The sequence below is a fragment of the Penaeus monodon genome, chromosome 2 (assembly GCF_015228065.2).
Source record: "Penaeus monodon isolate SGIC_2016 chromosome 2, NSTDA_Pmon_1, whole genome shotgun sequence".
Classification (NCBI taxonomy): Eukaryota; Metazoa; Arthropoda; class Malacostraca; order Decapoda; family Penaeidae; genus Penaeus; species Penaeus monodon.
The window spans coordinates 52,172,653-52,179,149 of record NC_051387.1 but is presented as its reverse complement, the minus strand read 5'-3'; the positions used below and the strand labels follow the sequence as shown (position 1 = coordinate 52,179,149).

Below are 6,497 nucleotides of genomic sequence, written 5' to 3'. Positions count from 1 at the left end.
AATAGTTTTAACTGTGGTAGACAGATGAAACTAGAGAGGAAAAGGCCTGATAGGCACAGAGTAAGTAGGGGGACTGTTAGTTCGAATCAATTCGAACTGTTGTAACCGTGACACCTTCTCTCTTCCCTCATCTTCTGCTCCCTCATTGTCTCTCGTTTATCTCCCTTGCATTCTGAACTCTGGATCTTCAATAAAAGATCTGAACGTATACAAAAAAAAAAAAAAAAAAAAGTCCCAATACGCTATGCCCAAGGATTATTTATTATGATTATTTTTTTTGCATTGTGAGAATAATTTCCAGATTTTCACCAGTTGTTTGTATCCTGCAGTAACTACCTTCACAGGTAAAACTATTGGAGAACACAAAACGGAGGCAGCCACAGGATATACTTCAGGGTGAAAATGATTTGGGCTGGAGAGTTGGGAGGGCCATGGTGGACGATGTTTTTTTGCTGAAAGCAGGCTATGAATTCGTAAACCACCATTGGGGATACGGTACCAGCATGTTAAATACAGAAATAAAGGAATTAACTGCAATAAATATTCTTTTTTGAGTGATATGTAGGTCAGTGTGTGCAGGAAAACATATTTGTGAATAAAGTCACTGATATATTCATGATCATAACAGTGCAGACCGCTTATAGTTTTTTCTTAGGGAGGAGGTTAAAAACTATTACTTTTACACAACACATTAAGAATCTACGTAAAACTCATGGAGGATTATCACCCGATTTATATATTTTCAGTGCAGCAATTGGAACCAACAAACATAAATCAGATGTGTAGTGTTAGAGGTTTGGGCATCTGATGTTAATTGTGGATGTTCTGGGACCGTAACTGGTAGCTCGAAAGTTTACTTATGCTTGGGAATTGCAGACAACATATGTAAAGAGCGTTAGCTGTTTTAACATCGAATTATACTTACACTGTGTATTTTTCCAAGTTAGTGTATTTGAAGGTGTCTTCGTAAGAAGCCCAATTAAAGATGTCCTTTTTTGGTCATTTGTTTATACATTCTTTGTCTTAAACTGCTCTGCCTCTCATTTGCTGTTTATGTAACTTTTATAGATAGTCACCGCTAGGGGGGATTATCTCAGAAGTCTAAAAATAGTATTTGCTAACGGAAGAAAAGTTTAGTTTTCCGTTTTGGTACTTCTAGTTATGTGTAACTAACAACTCTCCATTCAAGCATGACAGGACTACTCATTTGCAAAAGGCACTTCATCATGTGCGTCCAAGTGTGTGTATGTGTTTGTTTATGTCAACAGTGAAATGAGCGTATCAACATCATTTATCGAATTTTATTTATCGCTTAAGAGAATTTGGGTCTTTTGTGACAATGAAAAAGAAAATTTATAAACAAGTCCTCATGATATATACGGTGAGAGGGCCTTGGCAATTCGAAGCAAACTAATTCTGCGGACTGTTCCTGCAGACCACATGGAGAGGAAACGTGTTTCAAGGTTAAAATAGGCCATGACCAGTCGTTCATGAGCTGTGTTTGCCGGTTGAGTGCACACATGGGGAAGGCCCGGCGCCCGGCAGTTCCGCCTCGCCCCCCGCCAAAGCTCGCCGCAGGTACTCTCCCCTGGCGCCCCCGGGGGGAAGGACTCCTTCCCCGGGCTTCACGTCGGGTCTGGAAGGAAGGGGCAAGGTGGTTAGTATAAAAGATAAAGAAGGTTCCAACGCTATTTTTTCAGCCAGAAAGACAGAAACGGAGGCACGAACGCCACCTTGGAGGGACACCTGTCACTCACCCGAGCAGTGCCAGGATGGCCAGCTCCTCCTGCACCAGGTCCTCCTCCTGGCTGGCCAGTTCGCACACCAGCCTCATGCCGCGTCCTGTACGTTCCTCCGTCTCGCAACAACTCGGGGCGTTCGGCATCCCCAGTCGTCGGCGTCCTCCACGGAAGAGCGACGCCCTCGGCGTGTGGTTTTTTGCCCCTTCCTCCTGCCTCCGCGATTCTTGGTCCTCCGCCCCTGGAGGCGAGGGCGGCCAAGCCCAGGACACCCAAACCTACAGCTACGCGACGGCCAGACCGAGCGAGTCCTGCGCCGCCTGCTGTCCCTGACAAAACACTCCGGTAGGACGAGTGGTCGTCATGGCTGCCGACCGGGACCTGTGGACAGGCACCGGAGATGGCCTTAGGCGGAGGCGAGGGAGGAAGGTGTTGGGGAAGTCTTTACATCTTTAAGCGATCGGACCTGTTGTTTATAAACCATTGAGAAGAAAATTAGCATATTAATAATTTAGTAAACTGTTTAGACATCGATAAGGGAAGGAAGGTAGCAGGCCTTGCGATGGGGAAGAGAGGTTGGATAGAGGCCTTTGCCACGCTGTACGGGCTTTCAGGTGGAGAGAAGGAAAAACTAGGAGGCTTTTTATCGGACATTTGACCTGCTTTAGGAAGTCCGTATTATTCGTTAGTGGATTAGATAGATTTTAGATTAGATTTATCAAATACTACTCTCTCAGGCCTCCTTTAAGAGGAAAATGAGGGAGTTAGTTCATCATATAAATTTACAGTCAGCAGCAGCGATTTGTTTTCTTTCCTTTTTTGATAAGTCTTAACAAAAAAGCAATGAAATGACACTAAACATACCCCTAATGATAGAACTTTAGAGAAGACATTAGAGTAACAAGGTCCATCCAAAAATATATAGTCAAACATGTATAATACATTAGAAAAACAAGAAGAAAAATCAGGAATCCCTACCGTCGGTCAGGAAATTGAAAGTTGCTGAAAGTGAGCGTGATGTTACAGAGGAGCCACGAGGCTTAGGAGGCACTGTGCCAGGACTAGAAAAATGCGCGGCCCTTTATATACAGCACCGCTGTGAGTTCCCTTGTGCTGTTATTGCTGTCGATGCAATGAAATACGAGTGTTACTTCGAGAGAAACCATACGGATGAGGCCACCCCTTGAGGATGATGATTATGATGGACAATGGAGGAAAGAATGGTTAGAATGGGGGAGAATGAGGGATAAGATTGGAATATGAGAGAAGAGTAAGGAGGAGGGTTGAACGGTGAAGGATATGAGAAGGAGGGAAAGTAGGAATGAGGAGGAAGGCGTAACGTAATGAGGAAAAAAAGTAAGAAACTGGTTAGGGAATGCGGAGAAAGATGGTTAATGGGTAAGGTTGAAGCGAGATGGTTGGTGTTTGTAAGAGGAGTGACGAGGAAGAAAGGAAAGGGAGGTAGGAGAAGGGAGAGGACCGAATAGGAAGAGAGAGGAGGGAGAGAGAAGCACGGGGAAAAGGGTCTTATTACCAGTTCGCATATTTGGATCTTTATCCCCAGAGAAAACGATGGCAATGATGAATCCGAAATGAACATAAATCAAGCAGGGTTTCTCGGGAAAGCAGAGATGGAGGTTGTCGCGGTACGGGAAACGATTTGAAAACGCAGGGTTGCTCGGGGGCAAAAAAAGTGCCTTTAAAATGTTAACTTACAACAGCATATATATATATAAATAAATAATAAACACACACACAGACAGACAGACAGACACACCACACACCACACACACACACACAACACACCACACACACACACACACACACACACCACACACCACAACATATATATATATATAATATATATATACTATATATATATATATATATATATATAATATGATTATTTATGATAAGATATTATATCAATATTTATATATGAATATATGTATATAAGTGTATTTATTTATATATATAATGTATATATATAAATATGTATATATATATATATATATATATATATATATATCTTGTATATATATATGTGTGTGTGTGTGTGTGTGTTGTGTGTGTGTGTGTGTGGTGTGTGTGTGTGTGTGAGAGTTGTGTGTGAGTGTGTGTGTGTGTGGTGTGGGGGGGGGGGGCCGGGTGGTATGTCTGTGAGTGATGTGTTTGTCGTGTCGTGTGTCGTGGTAGACATATCATTATCTATCTATCTATCTATATCTGTATACATATAACAATAATACCATACATACATATATATATATATATATATATAGGATATATATATTATAATATATACTACTATATATATATTATATATGATGTCAGGGACAAATAACCTATGGTGATACAAGGTTGAGTTTTGAATTCAAGTTTGTATTTCCACAAAGGATCAGCGCACAGCTCATCTCCGTTTATCAGCACACTGTCAGAAGAGGCAAGGTTGGGATTACCTTGGAAACTCTTTTTAGAGGATGACGTAGCACTATTAGCAAAGGCTGAAATTAATTCGCTAAACTTGGAGGTAGAATAATGGAAGATATGGAAACAGCAGAACGGAAATTAAGGATTGATATGGCGAGAAATGAATACAGGTTAATAGGTTTAACTGTGGTTGACCAGATGAAATAGAGAGGAAAGGCCTGATAGGCAATAGGGGCTGTTAGTTCGAATCAATTGTCGAACTGTGTAACATGTGACACCATTCCTCTCTTCCCTCATCCTTCTGCTCCTCATTTCTCTTGTTTATCTCCCTTGCTTTCTTGAACTCTTGATCTTCAATAAAAGATTCTTTAACGTTTATTACAAAAAAAAAAAAAAAAAAAATCCCAATACGCTATTGCCCAAGGATTTATTTATTATGATTATTATTTTTTGCATGGGAGAATAATTTCCAGATTTTCACCAGTGTTTGTATCCTGCAGTAACTAGTTCACAGTAAACTACTGGAGAACGCAAAACTCGGTTTATGGTTACGGTTGCGGAGGCAGCCATAGGATATACTTCAGGTGAATGATTTGGCTGGAGAGGTGAAGGCCTGTGTGCGTTTAAGTGGACGATGTTTTTTTGTCTGAAACATGCTATGAATTCGTAAACATGGGGATACGGTACCAGCTGTAAATACAGATAATAAAGAATAAACTGCAAAAAACATTTTTGATATGTAGGTCAGTGTGTGCAGAAACACATATTTGTGAAATAAAGTCACTGATATATTCATGATCATAACAGTCGCAGAGCGTAAAACTATTACTTCTTACACCACACATTAAGAATCCAACGTAAAACTCATGGAGTGATTATCACCTCATTTATATATTTCAGTGCAGAATTTTGAACCACAAACATTAAATCAGATGTTTAGTGTTAGAGGTTTGGGATTCTTATATTAATCTGTGGATGTTTTGGGACCGTAAAGGTAGGTCGGAGTACCATGCTTGGAATGCAGACAACATTATGTAAATGCGTTTAGCTGTTTTAACATTTCGAATTATACTACACTGGTAACTTTTCAAGTTTTGAGTGTATTTTGAGAAGGTCTTCGTAAGAGCCCAATTAAAGATGTCCTTTTTTTGGTCCATTTGTTTATAAATTCTTTATCTTATAACTGCTGCCTTCTTCATTTGTTGTATGTAACTTTTATAGATAGTCACCGCTAGGCATTATCTCAGAACTCTATAAATAGTATTTTCTAACGGAATTTTTTTTTTTCCTTTTTGGTACTAATAGTTATGTGTAACTATCATCTCTCCCATTCAAGCATGGCAGGACCTTGAAAATAAGAACTATAGACACAATGTAGTAGGCTACACATTTGCGCAAGGCACTTCATCATGTGCGTCCAAGTGTGTGTGTGTTTGTTCATGTCAACGGTGAAATGAGCGTATCATCATCATTTATCGAACTTTATTTATCGCTTAAAAAAATTGGTTATTTTGTGACAATGAAAAAGAAAAATTGTAAACAAGTCCTCATGATACACACGGTGAGATGGCCTTGGCAATTCGAAGCAAACTAATTCTGCGGACTGTTCCTGCAGACACAAGGAGGATGCAATGTTCAAGGTAAATAGGCCATGACGTGTACATGAGCTTGTGTGCCGTTGAGTGACACATGGGGAAGGCGGCGCCGCAGTCCCCCCTCGCCCGCCGAAGCTCTCTGCCTGCAGGTACTCTCCCTGAGCGCCCCCCGGGGGAAAGGACTCCTTCCCCGGCCCCCTTCACGTCGGGTCTGAAGGAAGGGGCAGTTGATCAGCATAAAGATAAACAAGCTTCATGCTATTATTTTCTCCAGTCAGAAACATTGAACAGGACAGATACAGAGAGGGCAACAGTGCCCCCTTATGAATACGCCTGGCACTTCACCCGAGCAGTGCCAGGATGCCAGTTCCCTCCTGCACAGGTCCTCCCTCCTCCTGGCTGGCCATTCGCACAACCAGCCTCATTGCCGCATCCTGTCACGTCCTCGCGCTCGCACCAACTCGAGGGCGTTCTGCATCCTACCAGTCGTTCGGCAGTCTCCACGGAAGAGTCGACGCCCTCGGCGGTGCCCCTATCTCCTGCTCCGCGAGTTCCTGCGTCCTCTCCCCTGGAGGCGAGGGCGGCTAAGCCCAGGAAGACCACAAACCTACAGCTCCTGCTACGGCCAGACCGGCCGAAGTCCTGCGCCGCCAGCGGTCCCTGCCAACACTCCGGTTGTGACGGTGGTCGTCCTGGCTGCCGACGGGAACCTGTGGAGGCACGGAGATGCCAT

General features: G+C 42.5%; 2 pseudogenes; both read right to left on the bottom strand.

The window, feature by feature from the left end:
- Positions 1 to 921: 921 nt before the first annotated feature.
- Positions 922 to 2,104, bottom strand: LOC119579246 (annotated as a pseudogene).
- A 3,700-nt stretch (positions 2,105 to 5,804) lies between these two features.
- LOC119579237 lies at positions 5,805 to 6,497 on the bottom strand (annotated as a pseudogene).